Below are 26,444 nucleotides of genomic sequence, written 5' to 3'. Positions count from 1 at the left end.
CTACTAGACTCTTATCTTACATAGAAAATTTTAAGGCATTCCATTAGGTAATATATGAAAAATAAGTAGTATCTGAGAAACAATTAATATCTGAGATATAAGTAATATCCAATTCTGATTTTTTTATTTGCACTAAAAATACGGAAACTTTATTTGTAATAACTGAGAAATAAGTAGTAACTGAGATAAAATTAATATCTGAGATATAAGTAATATCCAATTCTGATTTTTTTTATTTGCACTAAAAATACGGAAACTTTATTTGTAATAACTGAGAAATAAGTAGTAACTGAGATATAATTAATATTTGAGATATAAGTAATATCCAATTCTGAGTTTGTTTTTTTATTTGCACCAAAAATACGGAAACTTTATTTGACAGAAAAATATACTTAACTTTTGCGGAATTTTTGTTGTTGTTGTTTTCAGATTTGGTATTCTGGTAGATCTTTTCAACCTACAATTAATTGTCTTATTTGGTATAAATATAAACCAAGGTAAGCTATTCCACAAAAAGTGCTCAAATTTGATGAAAACGTTTGCCTACGTCTACACAAAAAAGTCACGTAGTGTCTATCTAACATTTTGACTACAACTTTGCTAAAAGTAAAAGTTGACTTTTTTTAAGAGTTTTTTGTTATTCTAATTAAAACGGCTGATTTAGAGTAACAAAACTATAAGGTAAACTACGTAAAGCTACATAAGTATTGGTGAAGCCAAGAAATACTAGATTGGCAGTTTTCAAAAAATCGTCGGAGTGGACAGTTGTTATTCATTATCCATTGCAACGTTTCAGCATAGACTTACCAAATTTCGTATAATTAAAGAGCGTATAATGTCACGTGATATTAACTTAAGCATTAATAACGATGTTTGTTATGGTTATACCAAATGCTTGATAGTGAGGACAAAAAACTGTTAATCTAATTTCTATGACGTTATTATAAAGGATTTTGTTTAATTTTTTCTAGGTTAGCACAAAGCTACACAATCTGTGCTCTGTCCACCAAAGGTATCAAAACCCGGTTCTTAGCGTGTAAATCCGCAAACATACTGGTTTGTTACGGAGCCTTACTATAAAGAAAGCTATTAGCACTGTTTTAAAGAGGAAAACTACCACCATATGTATATTTTAAAGAATCTGATTGGTCCTGTAAAATATAGATCTGTTCCGAATATAAGGTTGTGATTCTAAAGCTAATGTTAGTTACTATCGAGCGTAACCTTTATTACTTGCTGTGATTTGTTGGTGTGTATTGATAAAAAAATCATAATACTTAATCAAAAACATCTTAAGTGTGAAAAAAGATGTGGCCCAGAAAGGATTGAGCGTGCGTCTTAAAGGAATGAAATCAAAATGTTGTTTTATTTTGTGTTACCCACCATCATGCACCCCGAGATGAATAAAAAACGCTGATTGGTTAACTAATGAATGAATATTTGCTGTAAAATATTTATCAATGCCATAAGTGTAGTTATCAATTTGGCCACTAGTTTTGATTTAATTTGTTTAAGTCGCACACTCAATCCTTTTATAGCCGCACTTTTTCACACGTAGGGTGTTTTTAATTAGATAAATATATCTAAAACTAAATATTACAATTTACATAGCAGTCATTGTATCATAAAAGTAAGAAGAAAATAACTGTGATCTTTCAACTAAAAACAACTATACATATAATCTTGTGTTAGAATCTAATTAATTATAAGTGTGTCTCAGCGAATCAGAAGTTGGTCGTATTGTGATACATTGAAGGACATTAATTGAGAATTTACACTGAATTAAACATACATGATTGAAACCAATGGCATTTAATTAAATTAGGCTTAACTTATTGAAAACGAATGGTATTTAATTACATTTGTACTGTATAAGACTTAATTGAAAAGGAATGATTTATAATAATAATGTATCCAATTGGGATTAATTAACTATAAACGAATAGTATTTAATTACATTAACTAAAGAGGTATGGTATTTAATCATATTATAATGAATATGGATTTGTAAACGAAAAATGGGGAAGAATGAATTTAAACTCGCTATTCACACATTTATAAATATACGTATTTATATATTAGACCTAAAAATTAGCTTAATAATGGATGTTCCAATATTATTTTAAAATTAACGAGAAAAATTAGATGATTTATGCTGAAGATCTCGAAATATGTTTCAGTAACAATACCTTTATAAACCACAAAGTGCGTATGTATGTATATCTTACACATAGTTGTTTGTGATATAATCTTTCTTTGGCCATTTGTTACTTAGAATTTGTAAGTAACTTTATATTTTATGAATGGAGTCAGATGGTTTTAACAAAAAGAAAATTTATATCAAAATAAACGAGACGGGAAGGGCTATGTTGGAGCCCAGTTAAGAATACGCACATAGTTTTATGTCTTTTATAAGTAGAAAAAAACAACAACCTAATCACACTTTGTCTTGTGAATATTAGCAGGTGTTATTTTGTATATTGCTTAATATTTACTGTGTCTTTATGAGAACCACTTATTGCTATAAGAGAAGAAAGTTCACGATGTTTCGTGATCAAAGAGAAAGTATTTAGTGTTAAATAATAAACGCTACCACCTTGGACAGGGTTTGAAACTGTTTGAGCATCGCGACTTTGGTAGGTTGCTTTATCTGGTTTCATCTGGCTAATCAAAATATTTACACATACACTTAAAACCTTCGTCTTTATATATTTAATCCTGTCATGTTGGCAGTGTTCTGGTGGAATTTATATCAGAGAGAACAATTAGAAATCATAATATGTCAGGAAGTCTGAGTTTTATTTGACACCAAACAGTATTTGGATCAGGAAGAGTTATTGATTAGAAACCTTTTTCACTGTCAAGTCCCACTGACACAATGGTTGAAGGTTTTTCACGTATATATATATATATGTTTATTTACATATGGAGACATAAATTATTCAGTAAATATCTGAGTTTGAATTGCACCATAAAAGTTGGAGTAACCATATTAGTGATTCACGATCGGCCTAGATAAGTCAAGTGAGGATGTGTTATCCCGAATTGTTGTACAGCAGACGGAGGAGACAACATCGTGAACGGCAGTCCCGCAGTGCCGGCTGCCGCGAGGTACGGGAACTGAGAGCCGTAAAAGAGTCCAACAGCGGCTGGTGACTGGTAGTGCGGCATTGTTGTATATCCACTAGGAAGGTTGCATGTAGGGGACGGGGGTATCGTAGGACTGTTGGCATCCATTCCTGGGTTCTGTTTCTTCCACTTGGTTCTCCGGTTTTGGAACCATATTTTGACCTGAGTTTCTGTAAGCCGTAACGACAATGCTAAGTTTAGACGTTCACATACCGATAGGTAACGGGTTGTTTTGAACTTGTTTTCGAGGGCTACCAACTGTTCGTACGTAAAAGCCGTTCCTAGCCCGGCGAGGTTTCCCCACCTTGTTTTCATTCACGGACTTCTTCTTGCTGCTAGATTTTACTACGTCTTTTTCTCCTTGCGATTGGCTATGACTATTTGACCTGTTGTCGTTACTCTCATCAGGTTGGTCACTTTTAGTGCCGGACACTCTCAACTTCGCATTTTCTTGATCGGTGTCCACTAAAAGAAGATATATATTTTAGTGTTTTGAAACAATAAGCTTCGATTGTTAAAACATAAAACGCTCCTAATGATTTAATCTACTTACTAAGGATTACAGAAGTATATCTGTATTCCTCTTAGAGCTTGTTCATCATATGTAGGTCAAATTTAATTGTTTTGAATTGTTCTAATTCTACGTTCGTTGAACGCCGAGATTTTACAACAGTTACTTCTCTAACACATTCAATGCTGAGTATGTTAGTTTGCATTAAGACGTTATGATGATGCTTTTGGTCAATTTTACGTGTTGAGATTACTAAAACTACTCACAGAGGGCAGATACGCTGATTAATGGGATTATTTTAAGCCTAAACAGATAAATTAACGTGCATATTAACTGTTTAGTAACACTAAGATTGAAGATTACTGTTACTATTTCCTCTACACTGTTAACAGAAAATAGGTTTGACAGTTATAAGTTATTTCAAACACATACGACTGAATATACATCATCAACACATACTTATGATTGATATTATAAGGACATATTAGAAGAGATTTGAAGAAAAAAAATATCTTGTCAAGAGGATACTGAGGGATTAACCAATAGCGAAAAAGATATTGGAAATTTCACTATGTCATACAGTTTTCATCATGACAATATGCAGCAGCGCAGTCTCATTGCAAAATTCTGTGTTGTAAGCCTGTCATTTTCAAAGCAATCGACTCCTTGCTTTTCGAAATTGATGTAACCTAGGAAACGACGGCTTTATAGCGTCTGTTTAAACAGTCAAAGGAACGTTTGTGTTCCTGGATTCTCATCTGATATAAAAAAACGCTCTATTCTGCTTATCACGGGTTGTGTACGATAAATATTTTTTTCTGGATGGTCATGATGCCATTAAGTACACCTACGCCTGGCATGGCCTAGCGCGTAAGGCGTGCGACTCGTAATCCGAGGGTCGCGGGTTCGCGCCCGCGTCGCGCTAAACATGCTCGCCCTCCCAGCCGTGGGGGTGTATAATGTGACGGTCAATCCCACTATTCGTTGGTAAAAGAGTAGCCCAAGAGTTGGCGGTGGGTGGTGATGACTAGCTGCCTTCCCTCTAGTCTTACACTGCTAAATTAGGGACAGCTAGCACAGAGAGCCCTCGAGTAGCTTTGTGCGAAATTCCCAAACAAACAAACAAACAAAGCCATTAAGTACAAGGAATGTTTCCGTCTTCTACATTTTAAGTTCCCAATCTGAACTAATGTTTATGGTCTGACTACGTGAATATTTTGTGACGTAAATGGATGTTATATATTCTTCCCAAAAGCAATTAATGTTCGGCTGCATCACATTATCCACGTACTGCCAAACAATATAAAAATATCCTTTTCATATATCAAAATTCACCTCGGCTTTATATTGGTTGTGATTATCACGTTTCTTGCTGAATTGCATATTCAAAATTCTTTTAATATAATGTATTCAATACTTGCTAACCTCAAAAGTTGTAATTTTAGAACAGACTATCCACATTTCTGGAAGTTACACTAAATTATCCGAAGTACAAAACAGTTTTAGAGAATTTCGACAAATAACAGTACAATTAGTTAGATTAATCGAAGCAATGTCGCCTGTTTTCTTGGTATGAAGAAAGTTTTAGACACTTTATGGTACAGTGGTCTTAGGTTTCACGTGGTGGAAACGGAACTATCGCACAGTATCGCTGGATATTTAATTTTCTGGAAAATAAAGAAAAAAAAAGAGTAAACGTGGAGGGCATCTACTCAAAGTATTTTATTCCTGAGACAGACGTCCCATAGGGAGGGATGGTTAGCCCTATACCTTTTATAATGTATTTTAACAATATGTGTCTTGGGGACCGAAATGCAGGCTTTGCCTCGCAATTCGCAGACGATGTGGCAACGTGGAAAAGTTCCTCTGCAACCGTTATGGCAGCCACAGCCTCAGTCGAATACTGTTATGGCAGCCACAGCCTCAGTCGAATACTGTCAAAAACATAGAATAAAAATAAACGTTCTTAAGACCCAAATAACGTCGTTCAGTAAATCACTCATAACTAGAAGTCACCCAGCCTAATTTTACGTCCATGGAACTCTTCTCCAGTCTAACATCTGTAGTATTTCTTGGTTGACCTATAACACCAAACTAACGTGGTACTGACCTATAATTCCAAATAAACGTGGTGCTGACCAATGATTCCAAAATAATGTATAAATAGAACCAGAAATAGAGTTTGACAATGCACAAAACTATGTTAATAGTCTGACATGCACAATTAGAGGAACCTCAGTTAAAAACATTATAAGAACAGTCGTAGAATGCGTGTGTCCTACGTGAATAAACTACAAAACATACAAAAACTCATTCTTAATGACAGCATTTAGAATACCCGAATCAACGTCTCCAGTTTTCTTGCACAAACACGTAGACTTAAAAACAGTACAGAGAGACTCTTTCAGTATATAATAAAATACTTCCACAAAAAAGCTTTACAAAAATAATCTCCTATACGAAATGGACCGTTATCCCATAAATGAAAGAAATAGTCCTAAGTATCTTAGCCACCTAAAGATTGCATGTAATTATATGATTATTTTAAAATATGAATGTGTTAAAGGAGTTTTGTATATATAATACACTTCTAGTTAATTAATCTGGTGAAAAGTGTATGGTTATCAATGGAAAATGTTCATGAATGGACTTTCGCCCAAACCAAAAAAAAAAGACAAACAGAGAGAGAGAGAGAGAGAGATAACGCCACATTAAATGCTAACGGTATTACATGAATAGGCATGGTCCTAGAAAAAGAGGTCAGAGAATGTGCCCCAACTATCCAAAACAAGTATTGGCCCTAGTGTAGTGATACCACTAGCATTTTCCTGAAGGTAAAATTAAAAATTAAATTAATCAACTGCTCAGGAAAGGTCATCTAAAACTGACCCCAGTTAAAAAAAACACATCAAACCTAAAGACCTACGTAGATATTACGTTCGGTTCAACTCTCCCTATATTGAGTTAACACTGAGCAGCTCAGTTACACAATAGCATATAGATAATTACATGCGAAGCTTATACTTCTAGTCTGAAAATCAGACCGTTAAGTGTCATTTTATGTAAGGTGTTGAATAACATATTTTTAAAATGTTTAGTTACGAAATTTCTTTTTAAGAAATGTTTTAAGTCCTATGAGATGCATGCTTATTTTTCATGACCCAGGAATTTGAATTTCAAGACTTTTATCCCACGATATGTTTACTTAAAAATACACTCTGCACTTTAAGGATATGAGAGCTATAGGAGTGACGTTAAAATTCTAGTATTTGATCGGACAAGAATAATCAAATAGTTAGTGGTAGTTACTATTCACTCCCTGTCTTTTATTTTAACCTGTCAGTTTGACATAGCCGGCTATACGTAGTTCAAACATTTCGAAAGAAACTGAACCACTTTCTTGCCCTAACTATAGCGAATCATGTGGAAAATATCGAAAGTCAACATTGAGCATATTATGTTTATATCCACCATTGACTTTCTTACAATAAAGATATTCCAAAAACCAATTTAAATAAATTTACCTGCATATTTTCTATGCTATAAAAATCTCAGATTTTAATGGTAAATGAGGTGAACCTTATAGTATATAAAACTACATAGTTTTTCTTTTCTTGTAAATCATCAAAAGACAGTACATGAGCATGCATAACCAAGAGTCAAAACACAGGAAATATTTTGCAAAGTAACTTGTCCTGTGATTTTATTTACTGTTACTACAAAGTGCAATCAATAATTTTTCATTTTTAAGTTTGTGAACTAGCACTGATAACACATGAATCATAAAGTTAATTTGATATTGTGTTTATAATAAGTTTATAACTTTCTATAAACGATGTAAAAATAACAGCTTTCAACTCAGAAGTTCATTTCTGTTGTTTAATTTTAGAACAATGCATACAAAATTATCCAATAGAAACTCATCTATTCGTTATTCTTAAATTACATATGTTTGTTATAAAATACAATAGCGTAGTTTAGAAACCTGATACTACTGAGTTCATTTTGATAATTTATTCAAAGCAGCACTTCCAAATTTTTAATTCATATTACTTTAGAAACTATTTATAATTATTTAACTAGGATATTTACAAAATCAATTTAGACTTTTCGTTTGTTATCAACCAAAATTAAGCATCATTAACACTAAGTGAGTAAGAGAACTGACAATTTTACACCACATATGTTACATGGTTAATAATATACTATTGTATATTAGTAATAAAACCTAAATCATATAATGATTTCATTAGAGAGGAATACAAATAAATGCTCAGTAACGTCAAACTTCAAATCGCAGAAAGATTAGACTATAGTTTTCAAATGATAATAATCATAGAATTAAGGTTTCTCTGTAAGAGTTGCAACTCTTCTTTGCCATTTTTCTTTCTTGTTAGAGGTATTTAATTTAAAAAACAATAAAATTTAAATCCAATAAGTAATGACAAGGAAGGCAATTAACTCAGGCGCTAACGTTGAACAAGTAATAAGCAGGAACTTACAGTCGCTAACACTTAGGGAATAAAATGAAGATAATTAACTTCACTTGCAAACCTTTAACAGGGGAATAATAACGAAGGTACTTATCTCTGGTGTTAACGTTTTAGAAATAATAACAAGAAAGCTAATTAACTTCACTCGTTAACATTTATCGAGTAATAAAAATGAAAGTAATTATTTCTAATCGTTAATGTTTAACAAGTAATAAGAAGGAAGTTAATTAATTTCAGTTATTAAACTTTAACATGTCATAACAACGAATGTGATAAACTTTAGTCGTTAACATTTATCAAGTAATAGCGACGAAAGTAATCAATTTAAGCTTTAACTTTTAATAGGGGATAATAATGAAGATAATTAACGTCAACTGTTAACCTTTAACAGGGAAAAATAACAAAGTTAATTAACATCAGTTGTTAACTTATAACAAGTAATGACGACGAAGGTAATCAAGATAGACATTAACCTTTAACAAGGAAAGACAACGAAGGTAATTAACTCAGGCATTAACGTTTAACAAGCAACAACAACGAAGATAATATCAGTCGTTAAACTTTAGTATGTAATTACAACGGAGTTAATTTACATCAGCCGTTAAACTGTAACATATAATTACAATGAAGGTAATTAATTCGATTCATTCACCTTCACAATTAGATTTTTCATTGCGTTTAACACTTCATTCTCATAGAATCTTAGGTTCAATTAAACATTCTATTATAATTACACCAAAATTTGCGCTATATTTTATAAAATCTAGAAATAAACAGACAAGTCAAAGTTCTTTGAGTATAAAAAGGTTTTGTTGGCGAAGGTGTTGGTTGGTGTATTAAAGTGGAAAACCAGGTCAAAAGCACTAGTTTATGGAGAAAATTTTTTCTCGTGGTTTTGAAACTGCTAAAATTCATAAGTTAACAGAAACTACCTCCCTCAAGCTCAGATTTTAAACAAGACCTAAATTTAGTAATGTACAAATATGATGTTTTGATATCATTTTAATTACATTAATAGGTCAGATAGTAAAGAAAATAGAACTGATTAGTTAGCACTACCGTTCAGCTAGTGCAGACAACAGATGATCTGATTGTTAATATGATACCTCAAATTTTCAAGCTATCTTAATATAACAGCTTTATAAGGAAACGGGTAAAATAAAGAGTTTATCTCGTTAATCTAACTAGTAAAGCTATCAGGTAACATAATACAGTTAATTTGAATAAGATCACTGCATACAAATAACATTTTAGAAAAATAATCCTGAAGCTATATTTCCACACGCCGGATCTGAAACATATGATGAAAGAGTTACAAGTAAAGCAATTAGAAAGAAGTGAAAAGTGATTTCTATCCCATTTATTAAATCTAACTAATCATAATTATTTGTAGTAATTGGATAATATTTCACGGGTGCTCTATTCACGCCATAAATTCCGATGTCTATGATTGGACAAAATTCATATCGCTGCAGCTAAAGAAAGAAAACACTTATTACAACGTAACACATCTCTCAATGTTTTTATGGGCATATTTAACGAAATAGTAAACATTTAATTGTTTATCTGACTACTCTCAAGATCAGCGTTTAAACACAAATATTGTGTTCCTTTATTCCACATTATTTTTGCTATTCATAAAGTAACAGGATGTCTGAGTATCCGTTCTGAATTCCGAAGATATTCAAAGGAAAGTATTCAGAAAAAAATAATAACAAGTTGTTAGCGAACTTCCTGGTCACATTAGCCGATAAAAAAAGAGATATTTGTGTGAGCACATTGTTCATCGATGAAGATTTGACCTTACAACAAAGGTCACTTACAACAAAGGGATTTTCATTTCATCCACTCCCTGTTAAAACTGTACAACTGTTTATGGTGAACTGTGTTTTGAATTTGCAGAATGCACTGTGCGTGTATTATTCAAATGTATTGGGAAAGTTCTCGTGCACTCACACCAACACACACGTTATTACCTACATTTGAAAGCATAAGTCAGACAGATTGTTTTTTTTTTTCTGAAAAGAATGTTACAAAATTTCTAATGAATGAAAATAAAAGTAACCTATCTATTCATTGCATATTTTAGTTCTATTTTATCAAGACATTATTTAATTTAAATTAAGAAAATTGTAGCTGTATAAGTAAAGTAACATTCATGTTATGCTACAAACAGAATGTTTAAACTTTCTTTCTGTCGTAAGTTTGATTTGAATTTCGCGCATAGCTACATGAGGGTCAACTAGTCATCACCATTCACTGCTAACTCTTGGACTAGTCTTTAACAAACGAATTGTAGGGTTGACCGTTATATTATAACGCCTCCACAGCTCAAAGAGCGAACATATTTGGTTGGACAAGGATTCAAACCCGTGAACCTCAGATTGCGAGTCGAGCTCCGTAACTATCAGGCTTTCTGTCATAAAGAGCTGCTTTTTAAATCAAATTATGTTTAACTGCTACCATTTTAAAAAGAACCATTAACTTTGTAGTTAAGCACAATAGCTACGTAATGGGTTATCTGAGCTGTGCTCACAATGAGTATTGAAACCCGGATTTGAACATTATAAGCTTTTAGACTTATCACAATGCTACTAGGGGTAAAGAAAATATCAGAATTAACAATCTGTCTTTCTTCATGTAAGTAAATATCTATCAGATTTAAATACATTATTATGAACGGAAACATCACGGGTATTTGTAATATATTTTACAAAACATTATAACCTAAGAATATATTATGTCCGCTATCACACGATTCTGTATTAAAACATTAAGAGAATCTAGTTTGTATGCGCTTATTTATTAAGCCTAACGCTTATTGTTTTCTTTAACTGTAAATTGTCAGTTTTTATTATCTGCCTTTTGGAATTAAATTAATATACCTTATTTTAAACTCTAAACTCAGTGTACCACAGCTACTTGCTTCTAACTTGAGAATTCTTGCCCAGTCAAATATCTTCGTATTTTACTCTTAGTGTCCTAGTGGTCATAATTACTTAAATTTTAGGTGACAATAAATATTATCACATTTATTTTGTGGTCTGTGAAGAAAAAATGCATCGAAAATAATGATTTGTCTATTATTATTATTATTTCCCCTTAATTTCAAACCATCGTGTGATATTAATCCCTATGTATGTTTAAATTACTAATAATATTAGAGATTTGTACAGAGCGAATGAAACTTTCTCATTTCATTAAAAATTGATTACACTATCATCCATATTAGAAAGCTCATCTTGTTTGCAAGAATTATGAGTTTTCGTTATGATCTATATAAACAACTTAAAACAAAAACAGATAGAATAAGCCAAGTGACTACGAGATGTGTTTCGGTAAAAAGGAAATTATTCTGGTGACAATTTTCTGTTGAATATGTGATGAAATTATTTCAGTGATCATAATTTCACATACGTTCTATACATAAAATCAAACTGAATGTCTTTAGTTATTAAATTTAAAGTCTGGTGTTCATGATGAAGAATATTACCGTTTAAAAGTGTTTTTTAATTATATCAAATCTCCATAAAATACAATGTTACAACTAAAGACAAATTACTTAGAGACCTCTAAAATAGTAATAAACAGCAAAATTAAGTAAATAAGTTAACAGCATAAGCTTTAATGTAAATGTATAAAAAATTGATGTATAATTTAAGCTTATTTCAAATAGGCAGTTGGAGAAACTGGAACAGTGGTTGCTTGATGAAATATACAAACTGCACGTGCTAATACACCACAAAAATCATGAGCATTTAACCCTAGATTACACTTTAAACGAAAAGTGAAATTCTTCACTTGAATGTCCTACTCTCTTCCTGAATTCTGTTTAAAAACGACGTTTTGTTAATCCCAAATATCAAGTCACTGAACGTATTGACGTAGGTTCTGTATTAGAAATTATCAAAATTTAATAATTCCATATGACTAAAATCCCTAAGAAAACTCCAAATTTGTTGTTGTTCTGACAAATGTCTTCAAAACAGTACATAATCAAATAGATTCAGCAGAATTTTAAATGTATCTCAGAACGACTGGTATGGGTATTAACACTTTTATTGATAGGCGGAAAACAACGTTTCGACCTTCCTAGGTCATCTTCAGGTTAAGAAAGAGAAAGTTTGCAAGTGACAGTTGCCCGACACATGTCTTAGGGACGAGAGTATAAACGGGTACGGGATTGTAGGGGTCGTTGCAGTTGAATATTAGGTTATTAATTAGTATAGGTATAAAGGTGTTCCTTTGTATTGGTTTAATTTTGGTTTTAGTTGTTGTATAATAAGGCTTCTTTGATTTTGTGCTTGTTTATATTTGTTTCCCTACTTGGTATCTGGGTGTTTTTTATGATTATGTTGTGTTTATTTGATCTGCAGTGTTGAAAAACTTGTGAAGGTGTTTTTTTGTGTGTGTTCTAGTTTCCATTTTCTGCTTGTTTCTCTAATGTAGAAGTCGTGGCAGTTGTTGCATTGTATTTTATAAATTCTGTTGGTGTTGTGTTTGTCGGTGTACTTTTTACATGGTATGGACTTTAGTTTTGTACCTGGTTTTTGAATAAATTTTGTGTTTACTGGAATGTTGTGTTTTGTTATAAGTTTTTTTCCAAATGTTAGTTATTTTTTCGCTGATGTAGGAACATATGGTATGCAGCATGGTAAGGTTTTGTAGTTTGTTGTATCTTGGGATTTATTGTTGTTTGCGTATAATGTTTTCTACGGTTTTTGAAGAAAATTTGTTGACGTTAATGAAGTGATGTTTTATTTTGTTTATTTCATCGTTAATTTTATCAGGTAAACATAGTTTTGTGGCTGTGTTTATTTAGTTTCTTAATATGTTGAGCTTTTGTTTTGTTTCATGTATCGAGTCCCAGGGAATGTATAATCTATTATGAGTGATTTTTCTGTGGATTTCTGTTCTGAATTGTGTATCAGTTCTAGTGATCTTGAGGTTAAGAAATGCTATTTGGTAATTCTTTTCCTGCTCACAGGTGAACTTAATGTTGGGGTGTATCGAGTTAACGTGATTGAAAAAAACTAAGCGTGTGTTCTGTAGCTGTGAATCCAGGAATTGTATCATCAACATGCCTGTACCATTATAGTAGTGGGTGTAAGGCTAAATTGATCGCTTGAGATTCAATCTGTGTCATAAAAATGTTCGATAAAACTGATGACACGGGATTACCCATACTCAGGCCATTTACTTGTTGGTTGTTTTGGTTATTGAACATAAAGTTACTTTTGGTGGTAGTGAATTCTATGAGGGTTGCTAATTGGTTGCTGGGAATGTGTATCAATGGGTCGGGGTCTTGGATATAAAGTTCTAAAGCTATCTTGAAGGCTTCAGTTGTTGGGACTTAGTACCCATGGGTTACTCTGATAGGATAGTGTAGATCTGAGCATCTTTTTTGCAGCGTACTCACGACGACAAATATCGAAACGCATTTGTGTCTGTGTGTGTGTGTGTGTGAAAGAATGTGGAACATGGACCTTCAGGTTCAGAGCCCAACATGATACTCACTAGGCGTTCTAATAATAAAATATATATGTATAAAGATATTTGGCACTAAAATGTACCAGTTTTGTAAGAAGCCAGCATCATTAGCATATGATATTTAATTTATACCGTAAAATCGTATAACTAGTCTATCGAAGTTTTGTTTGTAAAATGTGTAAGTCTAGACTTAAGCTTTAAGATAAATATAAATCATGTCTTTCTACTTGTGCTCAGGAGCTAATGGGGCTGTATTTATAGTGTCAGACCAGCAAGTCCTTATAAAAAAAAATGAAATGTCATATATACTACACAGTATAGAGTTCGTACGTACCAAACATGAACTAATGTACATGACTTTACCAGAAACACCGTACTGATGAAATATTTCTTCCTTTACCATGAAGTTTAACACGAACTGTAAATCTATGATATCTTGTTTTTAATGAACAAGTTTAATCATTTTTTAGTGTCGTATCTAACTCCTATAAAGTGAAGAAATAATAAATGGAAAATAGACATATTATATCCTAGTTGTATATACGAAATTTTAAAATTCATTTGATTTGTCTTTACTCGAGAGTGAAAAGTTATAACAACGATGTCTAGCGAGTTAAAGGACAATTTTTGCTCCAGTATAAAATTTGGGAGATTAAATTATAATGTTTTCAAGTATTCTAAATAATTTCAAACGCTTCTGCAGCATTAACCCATTTTGCATTCTGTATGTACAAGACAGAATATATGAACAGTATACACCAGCCCTTAACTTTGTTTACGTATATAGATTTGTCGAACACTCTTGAAAGGAAAACAAAGAGTTCTATGAGAAGTTAGGTGAATAGTTAGGAGTTTGTGGGAATGTAGAAGAACTGTATGATAGTTTTAAACATTATCTAATGTGTACAACTAACTTTGTGTCTGTTTGTTCGCACCTTTCAGCCATCTGTTCCTTACAGTGTTCATATTTCTTGATCGATCAAACACAGTGATATAGCATGACATGAGGAAGATCAGGAAAAGGTTAGGGGGGTTGGGCCCCATCTTCTATATAGATAAACACCAATCTGCATAAGTATCAGTTTCTTAAACGCTTCCACATTTCTTGATCAATCAGCACCCAACTTAAAACTGTGATAATGACATGAGGAAGGTCAGGAGGGGGTTGGACACTCATCTAACTTGATATTGATGGAATTCTTGAAAACAGTATATCTTTCGTTTCAGTGTTGATACCTTTATATATTTTTATAACACTTTTAATTTCTACTATGTTAAGAAAAACATATCAGCGCAATTTCCTATCCTTTGTTACAAACAAAATTTTATTTCACCCATCCAACGGACTGGTATTCCAGCGAGTATAGTATATAGTAGTGTGTGTATGTACTTAAAATTCACCTCTCAATACCTTTTCTTTTCTGTTTTCTTTGGAATAGGAGGAAACTTATGAAAACTTTTTTTTTCATTCTTCAAAAAATGCTACTAAAAATAAGTTTCTATACAATTTCTCTATAGTCCCATCCCCAAATGCGTTCTAACCATAGTATGCATTCAACAAGCTACAAACCAAATACGGGGATATAATAAAAGTTATGCTCAAACTATTAAAGGCAACTCTTCCCACTTTAAACACTAATTACGTTGACTTAAATGCATGTGTTATATTTCTATTTCGAACAAAAGAGCATAAGTCATAGCCTACGTTAATACGTACGTGATTAGTGTATACAAGAATAAACATACACATATTTACACAAAATAGTTTTTTTTTATAAAACTGTTCACCAACAGGAGCATGCACGCCGTTATTCATTTATAATATGTGCGGTAGAGAGAATTATACAGTGTTGTTCTCCCTATGACGGTATTAACCCTAAACACATGGCTTTTAGAATAACCGAAATATGATACATAATTTAAAAATTATCATGTTAATTTAATTTAAGTCGTATCGACAACAACACATGGAAAAAATATAATACATAATAAATCTAGCATATAATATGGTTGACATGCTATTATAAGCTCTTTAGTTTCACAAAGAAATACTCATAATGACACATGAGATGCCATTCCAGAAGAACATAATATTAAAAACGCAACACATTAAACACACTACCTGACACACATATATAAAATATAACACTTAAGATGTAAAATACAGTACATAAACAGCTACATAATATTACAAACTTAACACACAATACACATAGAAAATAAAAAAAACATAAGACGTTAGGTACACTACATAAACAACTACAAAATATTACAAACTTGACACATAAGACAGATATAAAAAATAACAAAGTTAAGACGTCAAATACAATACATAAACAACTACACAATGTTAAAACTTAACAAATGAAGTGCGTACATGAGAAATGTACAGAACATAACAAGTACATAATATTACAAACTTAACACACTAAATAGAGCAAATAAACAGTTTACATAACCCAACTAAATTAACACATGAAGCACACTACATAACGTACACAATTTATCAGAGATACCACATTAAGTATATCGCATAAACAAGACACAACCAATTCAACACATAACAAAGTGCACAAAGTATTTATTTCATACACGAAGATTAGTAAAAAACAAGTTACGTACAGTACCTGAGTAAATAATAGTTTATAGTAATGTGTATAGCCAGAATACGTTCTAAATACATTACCGTCTACTGGACAATCGTCTTTGTCCTCCTGTTCATGATCTGTATGTGTGGTGAGGGACCAAGGAGAGCGGGCTGACCCTTTAAACTTAGTGGGATCCAATATATCATCCACGGAGAAAGGCGTCATATTATTTGGGGTACGAGGCTGAGGCCTGATTCGCTTGACTTCAGGCAGTTCTTGAGTTGGCGGATTCCGGGATGAGTCTTTATGTGTGAGAGGACCAGCGCTATCGGAATTTGCTAGTTTCTGTTGGCCAAATTTTAAAGTTAAGTCCTTGGGACTATTTAGATCCATATTTTCTGGAAAGGGCACTGTTTGTTCTTGTTGCAGCGATTGACCAGTTATCTAGTTAAAACCAATTCGTACGTAAGGACATGCTAGCGTCATGTGGTCAGTGTCTTGACCTGTCTGCATATGGCTCTTAAGCTTTGACTATCAAACTCGCGCGAACCGTAATGATCGGTCGGATAGCATCGAGATCCTGAACTAGCGGAGCTTCAAGTGCGCCTGTAGACAGCTCAACCTCTTGCTGATTGGTTGTTCGTTGATCTTCCTTGAATATTGACGTCACAAGGTTATTTTGAGGCGGGAAATTGTTCGCACACTTCCACAACTGCGCTTAGATCACAGTAATTGGATGACAAATTAATTGATAGTTGTAACGTTTCGCGTCACTATTATTAATTTAAGCGATTAACGCTTTCCAAACAACCAGCTGTCCAGAAAACACTGATTTTTATCCTTATCGACCAGAATATTCTCCAAGCTTGAAACTACGAGACAAGTGTACGTTTTGCTTTGTGTTGCACAATAACGTACATAGTTGATATTTTTGTCCGTTATTGAAATGAAGCGAAAGTTGACCTAAACCATTTAATAAGTTGAAACTCTACTAAGCAACCATACTAGAAAATATGACTGGTAACATATCTAGTTTTTCACATCTAAACACAACTCTTCTTAGTAGCAATGGTTATCTAAACCATTCCTTATGTAATATAATATTATATAAAGATATCTCACATGCTATGTACGTATATATACCTTACTTTTAAGTATATCATTGGCAGCAACACGTTATTTAATGATGTTTCACATGTATTCATTTATTATTTAATAAAGTTACGATTCTAAGAAGACAGGTAAAATGAGAAAAAAAGTCACTAAAAACAAATCAAGTTATTTAGGAGGTTAAGGAAAAAAAAAGTATTTTTTCCGAAAGTTTTTAAGGTGTTGAGGTTTTTGATTTGTCGCTTGTTTCATATGTACATTATCTCTTAATGTACCACTATAGTATCATAATACTTCAAAATATCACGCTGCTGCATCTGTTTATTATTTAGGACTGTCTGAAAATTGTGCTTTAAAAGATCCATTATGTACGTTTGGTTTTCACAAAGACAGGACAAAAAAAATTCGTCGATGTGTTTTCTGATCAGTTTTGCTTTATTTTCTTAAGCATCTAGTAAGAGTTATTCTGCCAGTTTTAAAACTAATAAACCTGTATTAAAAACTAAAGAATACTTTACTTAAAACTTTTAATTAACATTCCTATGAAAAGACGTTTCTAGTCCTGATTTCTCCAAGCCCGTTCCCCTGGCTGTGGTTTCGCTAGATAGTAGATAGGGACAGTGGGAATCTCGTTAATCCATTCATTAATGGATTTAAATGGCAATTTCATTTAAATACAAAATTATTAGCCTAATATTAATAACCTTTCAAGTTGCTCTGGGGCCTATTAGGCCCCACTTTTCGTAGGATTGTTAAAGGTACTAGACGTTTCAGCGGAATAAGGATAGTCCTGGGTTTTAGCCCTATTTTCTGTCTTTATCACAAACAGTTAAAGAATTAAAGCTTCCCTCTTTCTCTATATCTCACTGTTAGTTTGATATAGAAGGTTTGCCATTACACATGACGCTTTTAAATTTTGCTTAAATTATCATTTAACAAAACCAAATCATATGAAGCAGTGTTTCGTCCAAGTTTGCCACGCTCTCTTAACCTAATCTCTCAATAGGCAATCGCAGGATTTGAGATTTGTGGACATGCTCAGCCACAAATAAAAAACGAAGTTAAATTTTATTAGTACGTTCAAAACATCTTAGACGCGTTTTTAAAATTTTGTTTATGATTACTTGTAACTTAAGAAGTTTTAAACAATTTTTTGTCTGTGGTTTCAAAACACGAAACAATGAACATCATAAAACTTATCAAATGGTAAAAAGTGTTTTATTTTAATTCAAAATATATCATAGTTGTTACAGTGTCATTTCGTATGGGTAAAAACAAATGTCGCAGTCATTGTCGGAAAACAAAACGGAAACATACCATTATAATTGCAGACTGTCCTTAAGTCTACATACACTTTGAAAAACGTATGTACTATAAAATATGTAAAAATCAAAGAATAATAATAATAGTTTTTCCGTCATTGAAAATAGCCAATTACTGAATAGCAGGCAATATTGTAACAAAATTACATTAATAGAAAGAACTTTAAATTTTATAAATAGTTAAATAAGAAAACTTTCCCAAAAACCAAAATTGAAAAAACACTTCATGAACAGTTTTTTTAAACTTGGGAAAGTATGCTGTTTTTTCTACGAGATAAGCACGACAAAGTTGTTTCTAAAAACTTGAGTGTTGGATGTTATTAGATGGATAATGTTACGAAGAAAGAAGAGACAAGGCCGTCTAAAGCCTCGAAGGCGTTTTCCGATACCGCATCGCTTCCATTCGATTATATCAGTAAGGCTCTTCACTCCCTCCATCCATTCGTGCACCTGTTTCAGTTCTATACAATTCTAGTTTGTTCCACATGATCAGACTGTCTACCGCAGGCTGTTATTCTAAGCAAAATTAAGTCATTAAATTCGCTGCTAGTCGGTCCTTCCTTACACGCTGTCCTCATCATCGTATTTTCGAGAGAACAGAGACTGCTTTAGAAGAAGCTAGGCCTACATATAACAGGGTAGGTCTTATCTCGGATGGTCGCTGCTGTTGTTGATTTCATATGATTGTACTAAACCAGCCTCTACTGAAAGGAGCTTAGCCAGCGGGCACTCTGGAGCACGTGGTGATTATATCATCAAGTTCTCATAGAAAGATTAAAACAAGCTTACAGAAAATAGCCAATGCTTATAGTCTAGTCGTTCACTGTTTGAAATAACTTAGTTCACAATCTGCTCCCACTGTTAAATGTAGACATTACACTTAAATTAATTAGCACTCATATGTCTGTGAAATAACTTTGAAAACATACAAACGTTCAATAGACAGTAAATCCACTAACATCTATGAACTGGAGTCTCGAGCCCCCTTGGATCTGTAATATAGATTATTATCAAACGATCTTTACATGTTTTTAAATGGGTTTTTTTCTTTCGCTCTCAAAATACCTTTTGATATTGTCCAACTTCTCACTTCATTGTTAGCTTTAGATAAGGCTGGATATCGTAAAACTTTCTAAACGAAAGTAAAGGTGTGTGTAATCTAAAAAATGTGACAATATTGATCACATTTGACATGTTTAGTAATAGTATTTCTATATACGAAGGAATAGAGGTTAGAGCTAGTTTTTATGTCTTTTCTTGTACATGTGGTTCACATCCCATTATTTTTGTATTGTTTCAATTAATTGGACGCGATATTCTGATGGGACATGATAGGTTATTGCAGACAGATCAATTATATTATAATTTGGAATTATGAACTTTATTAGTAATTTTGTTACACCAGTGTATTAGAGTTCACATTCACAAACATAAACTGTGTTTTTACTTCTCACTGGGAGTGTAGGTATTTCAATGCCTACTAAATAAGACGGTATTGTGTTATGGCTGTGATTTTAGTTGTTTTGGTGTTTGCTAACTGCGATCATCGTGTGTTTATGACTTCTCAGTACTGTTATAACATCACACTATTTAGACATCCTGTGATTGTTTTCATAGATACGTTGGGAAAATATGGAGTTAATTTATTTTCTGTTTATTCTTGATCATTATGTATGCTTTTATTTTATTTATTAGCAGACAGGGTTCATGTAATGTGTTTCCTTCCTTTTTTCTTCGGATCTGTTATTATAAACTTTGCTTTTTCTGAAAATTAAGCACATTATGAGGCCAGTATTTATATTGTGGGTTTAAATTTATAATATTAACTAGTTAATATCTATGGGATTACTGTAAATCCCTGTGATATATGACTCAGCTGTCTTGGTAACCACGACACTAGGAATACGTTTGTTCTCTCATTATATCTAAATAGTGAATTATGTTGCTGGATGTTTTTTGTTTACATTATTTATAAATGCTGAAATTTTGTCTGTAGTGAATGTTTATATTACAAATCTATCGCCGGCATACCGAAGTTAAATCCAAGGCTATGGAGCAGCTTGTTTGAAGACGTTGTTCTCAAAGAATGCCATGTTCTGATGGCGTAGTGAGCCCTAGTATAGGTCTTCTACCTGTTAGTAGTGTTTTTCATCACGTTGTAATTATAACGTGTTGACATAAAAAATGTGAATTTCACTAACTTATTGGTTTCATGCGTTCTCTGAAAGCACTATCACCATCCCACTTTTGACGAAATATCCATAGTGTCTTAAGTCTGTTACTTTACTGAATAGGTTGGATACATTGAAAACCAATCTTTGTGCTTTACGAGGATTTCTTTCTAATTTTTGTTATTGTTGTTCTTTTTATAACCTTCACAGAATGGGTTACGTTTTTAACACATGTGGATGTTTAAGTGGTTAATGGTGATGATATAATTATTTAGCTGTTTTATATCTCTTTCAATGTACACTTACACTGCTGTCAGTTAATGTTTCAGAATAATCTTAACATTGTGCGTTTTTATTTATACCATTTTAAATGTAAATTTATACAGATAACAGCTGTCTCATCTGTACTGTTTTAAAACATCTTTTATTTAAAGTATTTTAGTATGTTCTAGTACTTTAAACATTGGTACCTGACACCTCACAATCATCCACTCACCCATATACACGTGTACATGTGGGGACAACTCCAATATGTCTCTATCAGCAAATATTATAAATTGTAGTCCACCACAGTTTTAAATCAACGTACACGTAATTATACAATAATGTACATCTTATGTGAGATACTATGTACCTGTTGGTAGAAATATGTATAGTGTTTTCTATTTTATTTTTTTCCTAAACGGCCCAGGATGCCCATGAGGTTAGGGCACTCGAATCATAATTTGTGGATTTGAATCCCAATCACGCCAAATGTGCTCTCCTTTTCAGCCGTGGGGGTGTTATAAGTGACAGTCAATCCCACTATTCTTTGGTAAAAGAGCAAACTCAGAGTTGGCGATGGATGGTGATAACTAGAAGCCTTCACTATAGTTTTACACTCCAAAATTAGGGACGGCTATCACAGATAGTCCTCGTGTAGTCTTACGCGAAATTCCAAAAAAAAACCAAAAACAATAACTGTGAGACTACGTCCCTGGCTTATATGAATCATCTGTTCTAAAGTTTTATGAATTGTAATTTGGTTGTGTGTTGAAGACTGACTTTAATTAAACAGAACTGAACTACACTGTAATTTATAATCTTCACTCTTAGCAGTAGATGTTATGTTGGTTTAAAAAGACGGGATATCTTCTTAGTTGTCAAGATAATGCCACACTCATTGTTTCAGTGTTAGCATTATCTTACACCTACGTTGATTTGACACTTTTTAACATCACTTGTACACTTATTTACTGATTTATTTTATTTGCGTGTTACGTTATCACAACTAATGGTTTAATTTCGAAGGTTGAATAAGGTTGTTGATAGTACTCAGCTTAAAGAACACAACGGTTTATAGAACAGTGCACCATATGTGATACCGTAGGCATGGTTGTCAGATTTTTAACCTTACAGTTCATTAGATGGATCTTACCTAAACATATTTGACAAAGTTACACATTTCTTTTAACTGAAAAAAAAGGTTACTATTCAAACGATTGGAACATCCACAAACACATCTTTATGTTACTATACAACCAGGTTCCCTATCATTTTGAACGAAAGAACATATTCCCTGTGTTATTCCTTCAGTAATTTAAATTTAGATCCTATGCTACAAGGCCTGTATTAGCTCATAAGCTATACGTTCCAGATGGAGTAGAAGAGACTTAGTAAAATCTCTGCAGTAGCCGTTCCTCACAGTAATTTAGTTTAAGGAATGCCGTAAGTCCAGGAACTGTTTACAAGTTTAACTTTCGAGGCTACGTCGAGAGTTATATAGTAAAAAAATCTCTTAGCCGTTCCTTTCAGTAATTTAAAGACCCCCGTTAATTAGTAAATGGTCAAATAGTTTTATTCTCAAGGCTACGTCTAGACTTATATAGTAAAATCTCTTAACCGTTCCTTTCAGTAGCTTAAATTTAAGGACTATCTTAAGTACGGAAACGGTCTAAACGTTTTACTTTCAAAGCTACGTCGAGAGTTATATAGTAAAATCTCTTAGGCATTACTTTCAACAGTCTATACTTGAGGACATTATAAGTCCGGGAACGGTCTAAAAGCTTTACTCTCAATATTATCTAGCGTTATGAAGTGAAATCGCGTAACTGTTCCTCTAGATAGTTCAGGCGGAACTGTTTTTAATGACCCAGTTAAAACTGTTAACAGAATGTATTTGTTCCATTAACAATCAGTTCAAGTACATATTTGTTGACAGTTTAATAACGGATAAGACTGACACTTAGTTATTTAAGTTTCTGATGCAGATAAAATATTTATGTAAAACTACATGTGTTTCTTTATAACAAGTAATATGAAGGTGTGTAGACATCACGTTGTTTTGTATTTTACTGATAGGTTCAATTACTTTCCGGGTATCATAAACGTTCTTAATTCAATGAGAACATCACAGTTGTATTTGACTGAAAACTAAACAACAAACACATTCTAAGAACTTAAGAGTGAAAGTAAAGGAGGGTTTATAACAATATCTCAGGCCACATATATATATATATTCTCTCCAGTGTCAACGAAACATTTCACACAATTCTAGGGCTCATCGGGGTAGATGTGGTGCAACAGATATAGCAGTGGTTGAAACGCAAGTTATATTAATATCACTTAAACTAAAACAATTGCACTATGAGCTATACTAAAATGTAACTCCGGTCAGTTACCTCTTTCTTTGTGAACCTGACGATGACCGAAGAAGGTCGAAACGTTGTTCGCTCTTCTATGTAAAGTGTTTTCTCAGCCCAAACGAGCCGTTTTTGCATATAAATTTCTCAACAAGTGGGTTTCTCGTCATCACTGATTATTATTCTAGAATTTTACTTAAATGAAATAAACAAGCGATATGTAGAATGGGTTTATCTTTCTACCACAGTTACCGTAATAAACTCCGCCCCAAGACTAGTGTGACGATAAGACAACAACATGTAGGTGGAGTCAAAAGTTACCCACGTTCTACGTACCGTATGGTGGTGAATGTAGCCACGCGGTTTGCACACACAGCAAGTAAACGTTAGTAAGAAATCTTTTGCGGTACGAAAGCCTAAGAATTACGGTTATGGGTTGACACTATCGGGTTTTAAACATATGTTTTAAAATTAATTATGAACCGAATTGCTTGGATCTATTACGTGATTGGTTACAAGGCCTCTAATAAGAAGTAAGTCACATTTAAAATGTAAAAGATATATCAATACTGCATTTACTCACACTGCAGTCGCTTCCTACGCATCTTACGTACAAAGTAAGTGAGTCCACTTTTCTTGTCATTTCTTTGTAATTAAATCTGCAATAGAAAGAAATGCAAAATATCTTATTATGGTGGACCTCAACGGTAATGAACGGCATAAAAAGTCGATGATTTGAATGTTACATCTCAACGATGAATAATTTCACTTATATACACATAAAATGTTTTCAATGAAGACTAAAGGATGAAAAATATATAGTACATGCTATTTTTATTTTCTTAGTGTAAAAATACACAATGCGCCACAATCCTCTGTACAAACGTTCTGAGACCACATGTCAAGAAGTATCTCGGGAGGCTCAAGTGTGTGCTTATAATATCCTTTAATATAATAGTTTTTACTTAATTATAGAAACTATAAATGTACTTATGCTTTATTGTGTATTAAGCTACAAAAGAAAACTAGTTTTAATTACAGATACAGTAAATAAAAGTGATCTTGATAATGATATTTTTAAATTTTAGACAAACTTATTTAGGCCTAAAGGAGTGTTAGGCCCATTGAAGTTTTTCCGAAATCTAAGGTTGTGTTCCAAGTCACACGAGCAATTATGAGGGTGTATCGTGCCGGTATCCAAAAAACAAGGTAAAATTAAATTACGGTGTTTATCCAGCTTTATTTTTTAACTTAGTATCATATCTTAGTATTATTAGTCAGTTGATCCAGATAACAGATCTGTTGCCGTAGACGTTAGTACCGAACAGTATCTCCGAAATGATCAGAAACTTATACTTGGATATAATTATACTTCAAAGGTTAATTAATTTTTGAAATTCGTAACTGACGAAAGTAACGTGACCAGGTTGGATATTTGTAAACTAAGGTAATGTTGTTGTATTACACTTCGTAAGTAAAAGTGTAAAACCACCTCGAGTTTTAAAATGTGAACTAATTATACACAGTAATCTCTGTAGCACATTTCTATCCTATAGAATTTCCCATAATAAATCATTAAAACATGGACATTCCGATGGTAGAATAACATGAGGTACATAATTTAATTATGATGATAACAATTAACATCTATGGATAAGAAATCTGATTATTGTAACATGATGCTAGCAGCAATTATATATATTTTAGATAAAGTAATTGGTATCGATACTGAACCTTTCGATTAGCTCTACTAAAATAAAATACACTTTTTGGAATCACAACTGAACTTACTGAATTTACTCTGAAGTAAATATAGTACAATTTATTCTCAAGTAGATGTTCATTTAATGAATCACAAGGCATAAGAGTTCCTTCGACAGAGTGGAATATTATAGTTTTCAAGTTTTCAGACTAAGAAAATTATCTAGGATTCTTTTCACTTCATCTGGCGGTGATAATGAATATATTTTACTGAAATCAGAAGTGTACTTTGACAGATGAAAAAGAAACACTATTAAGCATTTTTTTTGTGCATCATTCGCCATATTCTAAATACAAAAGCAGCCAGATTAAGTACATTTTTCAAAATGACAGTGATAAATTGGCTAATTCAGTACATGTTTTCGTCTGTGTTCCAGATAATAAGAATGTATTACTTTATCCTGTTAAATCTTTAACAGCAGAATAACTATATGAACACGTGAAATATTGTAATTAAACTTGAAGAAATGTATTATTCCTGTTATTACTGATAACAATTCATTAATCGAAAATGTGTTCCCCTTTAAAAAAAGTTTTCTAAACCACTGGCTTTTCATCCATGGAATATTAGTAGATTTTGTAACATTTGATACCATACATTGGTTAAAGTGAAAAGCGTAATAACCATATTTCACAAGTCGGTTAATTTCTGTTTCCTAATTTTAATAAAAATACTAAAATTGTACCAGTAAATTATCAGCATCCACAGACTTGAACAAACTACAATTTTTAAATACGAGTACAGAATATTCCGGGATGTATTAATTACTTTTGAAAGTGCTTATTTTAGAACGCACACATACAGGCTAAATCTTTTGAAGGAGAGGTTTGCCCTAATTTCAAATTACAAAAGAAAATTCTGAAATCTGGATAATAACGATAGCCAGTCTATTTATACATAGTCTAATGAGCAACAAACACGATGTTCATCCTGAATATGCCAACTCAGTATCAGAGGCTCGGAAAATATAAACATGTCGTCCCTTTTTTCGTCCATAGGTGTCAATAGTTTAATGCATGCAATTTTCAATTGTCTTATTGGCGTCAGCTCATTCGATGTTTATAATAATTTGTTTTTCCATTGTTGTGTACAGTGGATGAATTGTGTCGCAGTCCATTGAAAGACCTTTTCGCTGAGCAGGAACTTGTCGGGATTGATGCCAGGATGGTCGCTATCTCGTATAGCACAGGTAATAATTCATTTAGTCCATTCCGAAAAATATTAGCGACGACATCTACCTCGGTTTT

General features: G+C 32.7%; 1 pseudogene across 1 annotated transcript; it reads right to left on the bottom strand.

The window, feature by feature from the left end:
* Positions 1–2,790: 2,790 nt before the first annotated feature.
* On the bottom strand, positions 2,791–16,773 carry LOC143228045 (uncharacterized; annotated as a pseudogene). The gene is made up of 2 exons (XR_013015160.1): positions 16,310–16,773; positions 2,791–3,594 (listed from the first exon to the last, which is right to left on the bottom strand). The product of XR_013015160.1 is annotated as an uncharacterized LOC143228045 (transcript).
* Between the last annotated feature and the right edge of the window lie 9,671 nt (positions 16,774–26,444).

The sequence above is a fragment of the Tachypleus tridentatus genome, chromosome 10 (assembly GCF_004210375.1).
Source record: "Tachypleus tridentatus isolate NWPU-2018 chromosome 10, ASM421037v1, whole genome shotgun sequence".
Lineage (NCBI taxonomy): Eukaryota > Metazoa > Arthropoda > Merostomata > Xiphosura > Limulidae > Tachypleus > Tachypleus tridentatus.
The sequence above is the reverse complement of the archived record's forward strand: the minus strand, read 5'-3'. Positions and strand labels throughout refer to the sequence as shown.